Source organism: Sapajus apella, unplaced genomic scaffold (assembly GCF_009761245.1).
Source record: "Sapajus apella isolate SASKATOON/1434 unplaced genomic scaffold, GSC_monkey_1.0 scaffold100, whole genome shotgun sequence".
Classification (NCBI taxonomy): domain Eukaryota; kingdom Metazoa; phylum Chordata; class Mammalia; order Primates; family Cebidae; genus Sapajus; species Sapajus apella.
In genome coordinates this window covers 4150867-4164282 of record NW_022437040.1, presented here as the reverse complement: position 1 = coordinate 4164282, position 13416 = coordinate 4150867, and the positions used below count along the sequence as shown (strand labels likewise).

General features: G+C 44.4%; 1 protein-coding gene across 3 annotated transcripts in view; it reads right to left on the bottom strand.

The window, feature by feature from the left end:
- SFMBT2 (Scm like with four mbt domains 2) overlaps positions 1 to 13416 on the bottom strand; it is a 241820-nt gene that overhangs the window by 146149 nt on the left and 82255 nt on the right. The gene's annotated exons all lie outside the window — the stretch shown is intronic.

Below are 13416 nucleotides of genomic sequence, written 5' to 3'. Positions count from 1 at the left end.
GCTCACTCATTTCAGCTATGCTAAGGTAGCTGGTGATCAGCGGCTATTACTTGATATGAAACATTAACATGCTGGGGAAGCTGCAGGGAAACTGGGCCCACTTTTACATTATGCAGACATGAATGCTCTACTTACCAGCTACATGTGAACTCCCTCACACTACAGAAGTTTGCACTGTAAACGATCAACTGATTTTACAACACATAACTCATGCAGGATCAATAAAGAACTACAAGTCAATAGAAAGAAGAAAAATGGGCAAAGCACTCTCCAGAAACAAATATCCAAATGGCTAGAAAACATGTGAAAGCATCCTCAAGTTCAATGGCCATGATGGTTAATTTTATGTGTCAACTTGACTGGACCACGGGGTGCCCAGATATTTGGCCCAACATTATTCTGGGTACATCTGCAAGGGTGTTTCTGCTAAAATTTGAATTCGTAGACTGAGTAAAGTGGACAGCTCTCCATCGTGTGGATGGACCTCATCTAATCAGTTGAAGAATGGCATAGAGCAAAGGGCTCACCTTCTCCCTATAAGAAACGGGGACCTCCTTCTGCCTGACTGCCTGAGCAAGACATCAGTCTTTGTCACTGCTATGAAGGGGCTGCATAAACATTTGTTGACTGACCAATATCTGTTCACATAAGCCATGTCAGAGATTTATAGTCTCATCAGCCAGGTACACACTGCCCAGGTCTGCTGCATCTGGGTGAAAGCCACAAGGCTGGCTCTCGCCTGTGGAAAGTGAAGCTGTGCTTTCTCCAGGCTCTTTCTTTCCTATCTCCAGCAGAATGCAGAGGAGGACATGGCCTCTCGAAGATGGCAGGGCCCCGAGACAGAAGATAGCTGGCGCACGGAATGGGGGTGTACAGGAAGAGCTGTCTGTCCCTCACAGTGGACTGTGACAGAATCAACAAAATTAAACATCACAGCATCAGACCCTGAGATCTGTTGACCTGTTTGTCACAGCAGCTATCAAGGCTCCTGGGACCTGCCCTTGTCACTACACTTTTACGACGAAACATATCCACGCCTTACTCTCATGTTAAAATAGTAATTCATTAAGTGTCCTACATACAGCCTCTTACATCCACAATAATCCTTCCAAAAAAGAAGGAGGATGAGGCGGGTGTCTGTAACAATGAAAACCCAAAGACAATTCAGCCAGAAAACCCAGCAAAGACCAAAAGACCTAAATCTGCCCTCAGCAAGCCCAGAGATGGCTCCAGTTTAGACCAGGGTTTCTTAACAGCATCAGCACTACTGACACTTTGGACCACATCACTCTGTGCTGTTGGGGACAGTGCTGTACACTGCAGATATTTAGAAGTACCCCTGGCCCCTACACACTAACGCCAATAATACTCCCTACAGCTGTGACAACCAAACTTGTCTCCAGATATTGCCAGATATAACCTGGGGAGCAAAATCCTCCTCCGTTGAGAACCACTGGTTTAGACAGAGCACCTGGTGAACAGTTTCAAACATCTATATTAACTTGATGCGACCGCTGTCTAGCCAAATGTCACAGGTTGATTCTGTACATAGAAAGACCTCTCCGACAAGGACACATCACGCTGTTTCACGCCAGAGAGGAAACGTCCAAACCGGAACAAGATGCAAAACCGGGTGCAAATGCCAGGCACTGATAACTCCACGTCCCAAGATGCTGGTTCCAACTGCTGGGATCTCATGCCATGGTTAGCGCACCCCATGGCCAAGGCACTTGCCTTCCTGAGCTGAAAGGTGAACATTATTGCTGTCCTACCTCCTGAAGCAATGAAAGAAACAGTGATAAACGGTACATCTAAACATTTTAATACAGTAACCCATTCTCTATTTGTTCTAATAAAAAAAAAAATAGTGACAAAATTGATGAAAGGAGTAGATAACTCAGGAATCACTGACATTTACTTTTGGCAAAGTCTGCCTGATTTTTTTCTTCTTAAATGGATCTTCTTCAGAATTTTCTTTTGCTGAGGCTCATATGAAGTTGCTATGCATTTTCTGACTACATGCCAGCTCTGCAGAGGAAATAGGTGGGTTTGACAAAAAGACTTCGTGTATAAAAAATGTCAGCCAGGGCCAGGCACAGTGGCTGACGCTTGTAATTCCAGCAGTCTAGGAGGCTGAGGCAGGTGGATCACCTGAGGTCAGAAGTTTGAGACCAGCCTGGCCAACGTAGTGAAACCTTGTCTTTACTAAAAATACAAAAAATTAGCTGGGTGTGGTGGTTCATGCCTGTAATCCCAGGTACTCAGGAGGCTGAGGGAGGAGAATTGCTTGAACCTAGGAGGCAGAGGTTGCAGTGAGCCAAGATCTCACCATTGCACTCCAGTCTGGGCAACAAGAGCAAAACTCCGTCTCAAAAAAATTCAGCTAGGGTTACAAAGTTTCCCCAGGGAAAAAAACGGTTTCATTCTAAATCTTAAGACATCCCATTATACAATCCATGTAATTGTATACAGAACAAATCTCTTCTCCCCAGTCTATCAAGCACCTGAATTACTAAGAACATAATTGCCCTCTTTGAACTTAACAAGATTAATCTAGAGCTAAACGTTTCCAATGGCTACCTCAGCAGTTCATCTTTCACTGTGACATTTCGACGGCTATACTCTGCTTTGCAAACTAACAGATTCTTCCGCTGACGGCGACTCAGTATTTTTCTATCTGCAAATTCACCTGCTAAGAATGTAAAGTGATTTTTAAAGGAGAACTTGGCTAATAAATCTATCACATCCTCCATCGTCATCCAAGAGTGACTAACCCACTTGGGTTTATCTTGATTGACTTACAACTCTGCCAGCAGTCCTTCAGATACACAGAGCAATAAATGATCTCCCTGCAAGCTGCTATGATTAATCACCACCCTTCAGTTAAAGTCAATATCCTACTCACATCATGTTGACAAAAAGAAAAATTTGGTAATAAGAAATGGCTTTCCTTTATCTAGGCTGAAGATATATAAATTACAATCAGATTATGTAGATAAAACACATGAGCTAAATTTATCTGCTGTAACTACACTCGTCACAGCCCTTTTTAATGCCTCTAAAAAACGGGGGTTTATTGAAGTGCCAGGCTCAGTGGGCAGTTGAAGAAAGGCCCGTGCAACAGCTCCTGAGAAGGTCATTTGTAACTCACTCAAACTCTTGCTTTTCACGCTAGAAGACACAAACTAAAAACCTTTTCATTTCCCTGGCCCAGAATGTTTTTTTCTAAGCACTTACAAAAATTGCATGATCTTAAGGCATAAGCTACAGGCTTGCAGGAGTAGCCACAGTATCAACGGGGCTCTGGAGGTCCGAGGGAGTTGTGGCCACCACCCAATGCAGCCAGACTACCAACCGGTGAACAGCACGAGCATGTGATGAGTCCAGCAGACCATTACCTGCATCTTCACCAGACAGAAATAAAGCACCGGGACGCAGCACAGGTGAGGGGGAACATGAATGCTGAAGCCAGAAGTCAAATATGGAATAAAATAGGGGAAAAGAGAATTATGAGAATCCAGAAATTTTGTTTTAGATCCCACATACTGGACAACCAGCCAGAAACAGCCTCGTGTTTAACCCACTCACAGGGGCTTTAACTGCACGTGCTCACATAAATACCCATCAATAATTAGCAAAGCAGTAGACTGCGGCTGCTTGGAGACCTCTGTCCTCAGCTTAATGGTCTGTTTCGTTCATAGCTATTAGTGGTCTTCCTAAGGGGCGTCAGCAAATCACAATGGTGTTTACTGAGCCCTTCAAAATAGAAAGTTATAGTGGAGTTATTTTTTTCCCCTTTGGTTAATTAGAAAGCCCTCAAACTGAGATTTTAATTACTTACCAGGTAAACAGATGATATAACCTAATTCTAGAAGGAGAGAGGCAGCATTTGAGTAAAAACTAGACAGATTTTCTGAGATTGGGGATGCTCCCAGGTTTGGCTCTGCCAAAGGACTGCAATGATAAGATGGGGGTGCTCCACCCACCTCGGGTGAACTAAACTAAATACAGCACCGAGTTCTGCTCCCAAATCTGACCTGCAGCCAGTGTACCCAGCAGTATTACCCTCACAGACCTACCACCTCCATGCAAGATGCTGGGCCCAGAACCTGTACATCTTACAAGTGATGAAGAAAACAAATTTCAAAACCCAGAGAGGATAATGTAATTGTTCCCAATTGTATTCTACTCGATATAATACAACTGTTACACATAATAATACATAACTATTATATTACATATAATAATACATAACATTATTTATATAATAAATATAATACACTTGTTTTCAACTGTACTGTTCTACAATACAATTGCACTGTGTATCGTAAAAACTCAGAAGGGGCAAATATAATATTGAACGTTGACTAAATAAATTATGTGACACATCCATGCTGCACAGCAGCAAGTCAAATAAGATGGTACAATCGCAGCTCACTGCAGCCTCAACCTTCCAGGCTCCAGCAATCCACCCACCTCAGCCTCCCAAGTAGCTGGGACTATAGGTGCATGCCACCACTCCTGAATAGTTTTTGTGTTTTCTCTACAGACAAGGTTTTGCCATGTTGCCTAGGCTGGTCTCCAACTCCTGGGTTCAAGTGATCTTGAAGGCCCAGGCCTACCTTGGCCTTCCAAAGTGCTGAGATTTCAGGCATGAGCTACCACACCCAGCCAAATCAATGACTGGAGTGCTATTTGTTTTGCTTTCTTGTTTGTTTAGAGATGGGGGTATCACTTTGTTGCCCAGGCTGGGCTTGAACTCCTGGGCTCAAGTGGTCCTCTTGCCTCGGCTCCCAAAGTGCTGGGATTACAGGTCTGAGCCACCATGTCCAGCCAGGTTGTAAGATGGTTGAATGAAAAGAACACGTCTCAGGGCTGTGTGTTTCACACGACACTACTTTTCTCATCTAAATTTCTAATGTAAAAATACCTTCATAAGAGTATCTTTATAGAAATAGGATAATATCCAGAAAAACGCACAGCTTTTCTGCAGTTATTTCTGAGAAGTGAGTTTGAAGCGGGGAGAGGAAGGACTTTCACGTTTTACCTTATATATTTATCTACATGCTAGTTTCATTTCTAAGTTACTTTTGTCATGTTTTAAAAAGCAATGGAAAAATAGCACTAACTCCTATCGAAATTATTACTGATTCAAACACTCCCTAGTCAGAACATTTCGTGAGAGTCTAATTTAGAATCATTGCACATTAGGATTTACTCTTACATCTAAACTAGCATTTTCTTTCAACAGAAAACAGAGAGGCAAGCTCTTAAATGGGAGGAAGATGACACAGTGCTAATCAAAATGTGACACCAGACCGTTCTGTTATTTCCACTTGCTGCCTCGTAAAATGACTAAATCTGCTCACTTATGTACGAGTTACAGAAAAATCCACAAAGCATTAACAGCACAAGTCTACCACTGCATTACTGCTATGAAATGGCAAATCCAAATGCTGAACTGCCAGGCAGCTATACAAACCAAACAAGAGATCCCGGAAGAATGAACGAGCCCTACCTGTAACATGTCTTAACGATTACATGATCTCTGGGATTTATAGCTCAAGCACACTTGGTATAAGCTGTCGGTTGATCATCCCAGCCTTTCTGTGACTATAGCTCTTTGGAAGGACAAAGGCATTACAGCTAAACCATGCATAAAGAACCAGACCTGGCCAGGCACATGGCTCACACCAACACTTTGGGAAGCCAACGCAGGTGGATCACCTGAGGTCAGGAGTTCGAGACCAGCCTGGCCAACATGGTGAAACACTGTCTCTGCTAAAAATACAAAAATTATCTGGGTGTAGTAGTAGGTGCCTATAATCCCAGCTATTTGGGAGGCTGAGGCAGGAGAATCTCTTGAATACAGGAGGCAGAGACTGCAGTGAGCTGAGATTGTGCCACTGCGCTCTAGCCTGGGCAACAGAGTGAGACTATGTGTAAAAAAAAAAAAAAAAAAAAGAGAGAGAAAAGAAAGAGAAAAAAAAACCAGACCCAATTCATCAGCACAAGAGTAAAATGTCACAATCCCCTGTGAGGGTCCATTGTGTGTGTCAATGAGCCTGAGCCATGATGCCCAGATATTTGGTCAAACGTTATTCTGGATGACATTAGCATTTGAATCAGTAGATTGAGTAGAGCAGATGCTATGGGTGGGCCACAACCAACCCATCGCAGGCCTGTATAGAACAAGAGGCTGACCCACCGCCAAGTGAGGGGAAATCCCTCCTGCCTCATTGCCTTTGGGATGGGACGATGGCTTTTTCCCAACTTTCTACTCTATTTGAATTATTGGCTCTTCATGGGTCTTGAGCCTGGTAGTCTTCAGAAGGGAAACATTCCACCAGTTCCTCTGGTTCTCAGCCCTCAGACTAGGACTGGACATGACACCATCTTCCACATTCGGCTCTCCTGGGTCTCCAGCCTGCCAACGGCAGATCTAGGGACTTGTCAGCCTCCATCATCACAGGCCAAATCCTTGGAATAAATCTCTCAATCTCACCATCCTACTGCTTTCGTGTTCCTGGAGAACCCTGACTAGTCCATATGCCAAATAGCTTCAATCTGTTACTAACACAGACTGTTCAAGTCCCAGATACACCAGTTACAAGCTGTGTGACCTTCAGCAAGTTACGCTGCCTCTCTGATCCTCGGTTTCCACAGAAACAAGAAGAGTCTCTACCTCACAGGCCTGCTGGAACCCTTAAATGTAAAACCTGTACAACAGCGCCTGAGACAAAGTCAGCACTTTGTGAATATTTGCTGTTATTAAGAAGTTCAGGCTCAGATAAAGCTAATTTATACAACACAAGGAAAAACTGGAAGTAACAGGAACACTAAAATTGCTGAGTTCCCGGAACAACTGGAAGCTGAGCTTGGTATACTTCATCACAGAGGTAAGAGGCACAAAGACCATGCTGAGAACAGATGGGGAACTTCCAAGAGCCAAAACGCATGACCTCCCTCAACAGGACTCATGTTCATGCCGTGTTTTAATTAGTGAATGGGTTGTGTTGGATGTTTATCAGAATGGCAAGAAAAACAGCAATGTTTACAGCTGGGTTAGGGCAGTTAGAAGGGCTCAGAGCAGTGCAGGCCAGAAACAAGGCTGGAGGCAGAGTCCAGCACAAAAGATGCCAGGGCCAAGGGACGCAGCCAGCTGGGCTGGGATGGGCAGTGAGCGCACCCCGAAGCCATGTGAGCAGGCAGGTGAGCGGCCGGGTGGAGGCTGGTCGGCCCAGCACACCCAGGAAAGGGAACACCCACAGGTCAGTGATGGGCCCCGCCAGGCTGGAGAGCAGCACAGGGAACATTCAGGTGAGAGCAGGGGTGGCATGAACTACACAGAGGACGTCAGACCAGCCAGGGGGTTCCCGAGGAAGCCCGCGACCTGGAGGGCATCATTCTCCTGTGCAACTGAATTTAAAATGTGGATCCACCATGCACAGGACAAACCACTCGAGCCCTCTGTTCAGTTCTCTTTCATTCCGCACAAAATATGAAGAGAAGTCTCAGAGTCACTAGCATGGTGCCTGTAAATGAGGAGGTTCCCCTTTCCGGCCTGCCAAGATGGTCTAGCACACGTGCTCACTTCGAGGATTTCTCCGGGATCAACGCCCCTGAAAAAGATCCTCTATTTGACATTCCCATGAACCTCTTGATATTATATGGCCATGTAGGCTGGTGGTGAACATGATAACCCCCCTCCCCCACACACACATGCAAACCACACATATATATGTGCATGCCTGTCAAGTCCTCAAACTCAGGAACTATGCCTATTTGTTTCTCTATTGATAAATGTGATATCCAGTGTGTGTGGCAGACCTCACAACCATGTATTAAATGAGCATGTACTTCCTTCTAAAATTCTGGTCCTGTCACCTTCATCAGTTCCAGTCTTTGCAGGCCTTCTTCGCCAGTAGAAAGCACTGCTCCTTCAGGAGAAGGCATTGTCCTTGCTTCCCCTCCCCCAGGGTCACGTAGTTAGTGTGTGAGCCTGCTCAGAGGACTGGCCCATGCTAAATCCATGGGCAGGACCCATGTGGGCAGCTGTGGGAAGCCACATGGTTTTATCACTCTCATCATTCAAAAATAGAGGCAGCTTAATGAGGAAAAAAAAAAAAAAAACCTACAGAATTTAAGATCCTTATTTGTAATAAAAGCATCTGCTCTCAATTGCAAGCAAAAACATATCATGGCCAGGCGCGGTGGCTCATACCTGTAATCCCAGCACTTTGGGAGGCCAAGGAGGGAAGACCACGAGGTCAGAAGTTCGAGACCAGCCCGGTCAGCATGGTGAAACCCTGAATCTACTAAAAATACAAAAACTACCCAGGAGTGTTGGTGGGCATCTGTAATCCTAGCTACTCGGGAGGCTGACGAAGAAGTGCTTGAACCTGGGAGGCGGAGATGGGAGTGAACCAAGATCGCACCACTGCACTCCAGCCTAGGCGTCAGAGTGAGACTCCGTTCGCTCTCCTCCCACCAAAAAAAGAAAAAAAAAAAGACAATATCATGTATGGACCAAGTGGAAAATGGGAACTAAACACAGAATTCCTTCAAGCAATTCTGCAGATAGTTAAATGTACTCATGCCAAGATCAACAAGGAATCAGGCACTCCGGTACCTAATAATACAGTCATTAATGCTTAGCTTTGCAGATGACTTTCATTGTTTTTGCTGTGGCTGATACCACGGAAGAACTTCCATATTTAGTAACTCTCTAGTGCTGATTTAGAATACCCTGTGCTTTCCCAAAACGCTTTGCCTTCTAGCAGCAGTGTTTGTTTCTAGAAGCTTCTGGTCATGTGTTAGGGCACCTGTTACAGTGGAAAAGGTAAAAGATCTGAGTCAGATCCCTGTGCAAACCTGCGTAAGGAAAACACTGACTCATGTATCAAAATGGTATCAAATACTAGGTTTCAAATTCTATTAAACTAGCAAGAAAATGCACAGAAACCCCTGGTGAGTGTCATTTGGAAGACAAAAGTGTACCTCTGGATGGAAAAGATCATTGATTTTGTTATAAATTCCCAAAGATCAGCAAGTCAAAGAACACCACGGTCTGGTATTACCCTAACCACACTGGAGGACGGTCCAAGTCAGTGGCTGTACACCACAAAGACATGCACGTCTTACGAGAAAAGGGATTTTTCTGAGAACTCTAAGGAATATTGGGTGGAGAGAATTAACTGCTACACAGAAGTGTTCATCAGAGCTGGTACTGGCAGGTCTGACCATGAAATTCTGGCTTATGCTAGAAGGAGAGAAAGTGGCAAATTCATGGGGACACAAGAGACATTCTGCCAGAACATTCTTTCCTGTTTCCACTGGTACTCTGCCCTAGAGACCAGGGTATCACAACCTGTTCTCTCATCATCATGCCCCTAAGAAGCCCTTTTGGATATTTGTTCTAATCACCCCCTCATGAAATTGTAAAACTACAGCTACCCTTCATATCTTTTTTTTTTTTTTGAGTTTTGCCTTGTTGCCGAGGCTGGAGTGCAATGGCACGATCTGGGCTCACTGCAACCTCTACCTCCTGGGTTCAAGGATTCTCCCACCTCAGCTTCCCAAGTAACTGAGATTACAGGTGTGTGCCACTAGGCCGGGCTAATTTTGTATTTTTTTTTTTAAGTAGAGATGGAGTTTCACCATATTAGTCAGGCTACTCTTGAACTTTTGACCTCAAATGCCACTGGCCTCAGCCTCCCAAAGTGCTGGGATTACAGGTGTGAACCACTGTGCCCAGCCCATACCTCTTTATGTATTATACTGATATCTGTGCTTTGCACATTTTAAAAGCATGATTTTTTTCACCTCTTTGGAGGTGATACTGTCCCCACTTAGAAATGCACAGCTTGAATTCCCAGGTCAGCCAATGCCCAATTACTTGTAACAGGCACCTGGGCTCAGTCAAGAATTTTATGACTTGAATGAGTGAAATAACATTTGCCTTTCATTAGCAGGAATTTAACACAGTGACTCTGTTAAATATTCCTTGAGCCATAATATGACACATCGTCGTATTGATAGAAGAATATCCATTCAACCCTTCAGTAAATACACAGCCTAAATGCTAAGAGAACTGGAACGAGAAAATAATAAAGGTTTGTGTCTCCGCGTCTTCCATTCCGGGCTAAGACCAAGGAATGGTCAAGTGGCAGATCTGTTACCAGACAATAAAACCTGCTAAAATGGGAAATAAATCTGCCAGGGTGGGGCTGATTATATTTGTACACATTTCTTCAAATCCTCATGGAAAAATGACATTTTAGCAGAGACTTAAACAAAATGAGAGTAAGCCAGCCAATTATCTGAGAGAAGGGGTTCCAGGCAGAGAGGGCAGACTGTGCAAAGGTCCTGGGCCATAAACGAACTTGGGATGTCTGAGGAAAGGGACAGAAGGAATCTATTATCCTAACCACACTGGAGGACAGCCCAATGCCACTGGAGCAGAGTCACAAAATGGACTGCGGAAGACAAAGTCGGAGACGCTGAGGCAGAGTTTCCATGGATAGATTAATTAACCAGGTGCACTGAAAGCTATCTTTAAACTGTGTCCCTCAGAACTCCTAGGCGAAGCAGTCAACATGCAAACAAAAAACCTAAGTCCGTTGGTATAGAAGTCACTCAACCAAAATCATCAAGGTGGCAGTACTCCTGGGGAAAAATACAAAGTGAGGAACTGTGCACGCTGCCTTTCTTCAAATCTTAGTAGCAATTAACTCCCCCATGCCTGGGTGACAGAGAGAGATCCTGTCTAAAAAAAAAAAAAGTTAAAAAAAGGCTGGGCATGGTGGCTTATGCCTGTAATCCCGGCACTTTGGGAGGCGGAGGCAGGCAGATCACCCGGTCAAGAGATTGAGACCATCCTGGCCAACATGGTGAAACCTCGTTTCTACTAAAAATACAAAGCTAGCTGGGCATGGTGGTGTGCGCCTGTAGTCCCAGCTACTTGGGAAGCTGAGGCAGAAGAATCGCTTGAGCCTAGGAGGTGGAGGTTGCAGTAAGCCAAGATCGTGTCATTGTACTCTAGCCTGGCGACAGAGCAAGACTCTGTCTCAAAAAAAAAAAAAAAAAAAAAAAAAACAAACCAATACTGTCACAGTGCTGCAAACACAAGATCCCTTAGAAAGCCAACCAGCCTATCTCAAACTGGATGGGACACAAGTCTGCTCTTTATTTGACCTATATCCTGGGGAAAACAAATGTCCTTCATGTACGAAGGGACACTTATTTCCAGACGTCTTCAGAAACTCCCAGAGTGGCTGGATGCAGTGGCTCGTGTCTGTAATCCCAGCACTTTGGGAGGCTGAGGCAGGTAGGTTACAAGGTCAGAAGCTCAAGACCAGCCTGGCCAAGATGGTGAAACTCTGTCTCTATTAAAAATACAAAAAATTAGCTGGGCACAGTGGCAGGTGCCTGTAATTCCAGCTACTCGGGAGGCGGAGGCAGAAGAATTGCTTGAACCCAGGGGGCAGAGGTTGCAGTGAGCTGAGATTGCACCACTGTACTCCAGCCTGGGGGACAGAGTGAGACTCTGTCTCAAAAAAAAAAAAAAAAAAAAGTCCCAGAGTCACAGGTATAGATATACCATGACTGGTATAAACCAGTCATGGTATATGATGAAGTTGCATTTTGTTTGTTGCTATTTTTTTTTTAATCTTTTTGTAGCATATAAGCTACAGGGAGTAAACTGTTACCAAAGAGAGGGCGAAAGAGGGAGAGAGAGAGAAGTCAGGGCTTGACAACCCCAACTTGGCAAGATGAATTGCCCTCATTACTTTAATACACTGTCATACATGCACGGCGATTTAAATTCACTCAAGTTGTTTCCCTTCCTATCAAATGAGATGCCTGAGTGTGCAGCTGCTGACTCTTAAAAATTAATTAATGGCTCACTTTTATCTAGTTCTTCCTCAAAGGACTTCCAGTCGTGTGATAAGTGTTCTCTAACATCTTGGCCCGCGGTATAAATGAGACAAGCTGGAGGGCCAGAGGGTTACAGCCGCTTGTTCTCCAATGCCGAGAAGAGAACCAGGGCAGAGATGCTGCTTCCCCGTGACTCGAAGAAATGAGCTTGTCCTTTGAAATCTTCTTTCCTTCGATTTTTTTTTCTGGGAGAATCACTGGAGTATTTTCTTATCAAAGGAACCATTTCACTATAGGAAGTATGATCAACAATTGCAGAGAACTGGAGAGTCATACCTGCTGAGAGCCAATATATGGAATTTCTTTTCATTCTTACCACCATTCTGGGAGGTTGAGTAATAGTAAGTACCTTCATTTTTCAGATGAAGAAAGTAAAGCTTAAAGGGTCTAACCTCAGTGTTTTGGGGCTGACATGGAGATTCGGGGCTGGGGTCTTTCCGACTCTACACTACCCACATCTTCCACTATTCAAGGCCAATTCCAAATGCCACTTTTCACTGCAAGATTAAAATTAAAATTACCCGACTCTGTAGCTCTAAACTGCCTGTTACGAGAGAGCAATTCACATCTGTAACTGGCCTGCCAATGGCCCAGCTCCTTCACTGTGTGGAACAGTAAAGATAATTAAATAAATCGCCTAAAAATACACTCCTGTTAAAATTTCAGTGGCTGCTTTTCTCCATGTTGAGATCCCTCAGGGCCCAGCATGTGTTCTTTTTAATTAATAATATGACAGAGTTTACTACAGGATTCCTCCGATATAAAACAAATTAACCATCTTTCTGCACAGGAAGAAGAGGAAGACTCTCAGTTAAAAAAGAAAATGTGGATCTCTCCTTTGAAAAGGAGAGGATAATCCTAAGTTTCACTGAGGCATTTATGAGCCTTCTAACAGTGATTCAGGGTAAAATAACGTCAGGGAAGAAATATCCCATCCTAAGGCACACAACGGAAGTACTCACCAAATCATTAAGAAAACTGGGTTGGGCGCGGTGGTTCTAGCCTGTAATCCCAGCACTTTGGGAGGCTGGGGCAGGCAGATCATGAGGTCAGGAGTTTGAGACCAGCCTGGCCAACATGGGGAAACCCCTTCTCTACTAAAAAAATACAAAAAAAAATTAGCTGGGTACAGTGGCGAATGCCTGTAATCCCAGCTAGTGGGGAGGCTGAGCCAGGAGAATTGCTTGAACCTGGGAGGCAGAGGTTGCAGTGAGCCTGTATCATGCCACTGCACTCCAGCCTGGGCAACAAAGCAAGACTTGCTCTCAAAGCAAAAAAAGAAAGAAAGAAAGAAAAAGAAAGAAAGAAAGAAAAAGAAAGAAAGAAAGAAAGAAAGAGAGAGAGAGAGAGAGAGAAAGAGAGAAGGAAAGAAGGAAGGAAGGAAGGGAGGAAGGGAGGGAGGGAGGGAGCGAGGGGGGAGGGGAGGGGAGGGGAGGAGAGGAGAGGAGAGGAGAGGAAGAAAGAAAGAAAGAAAGA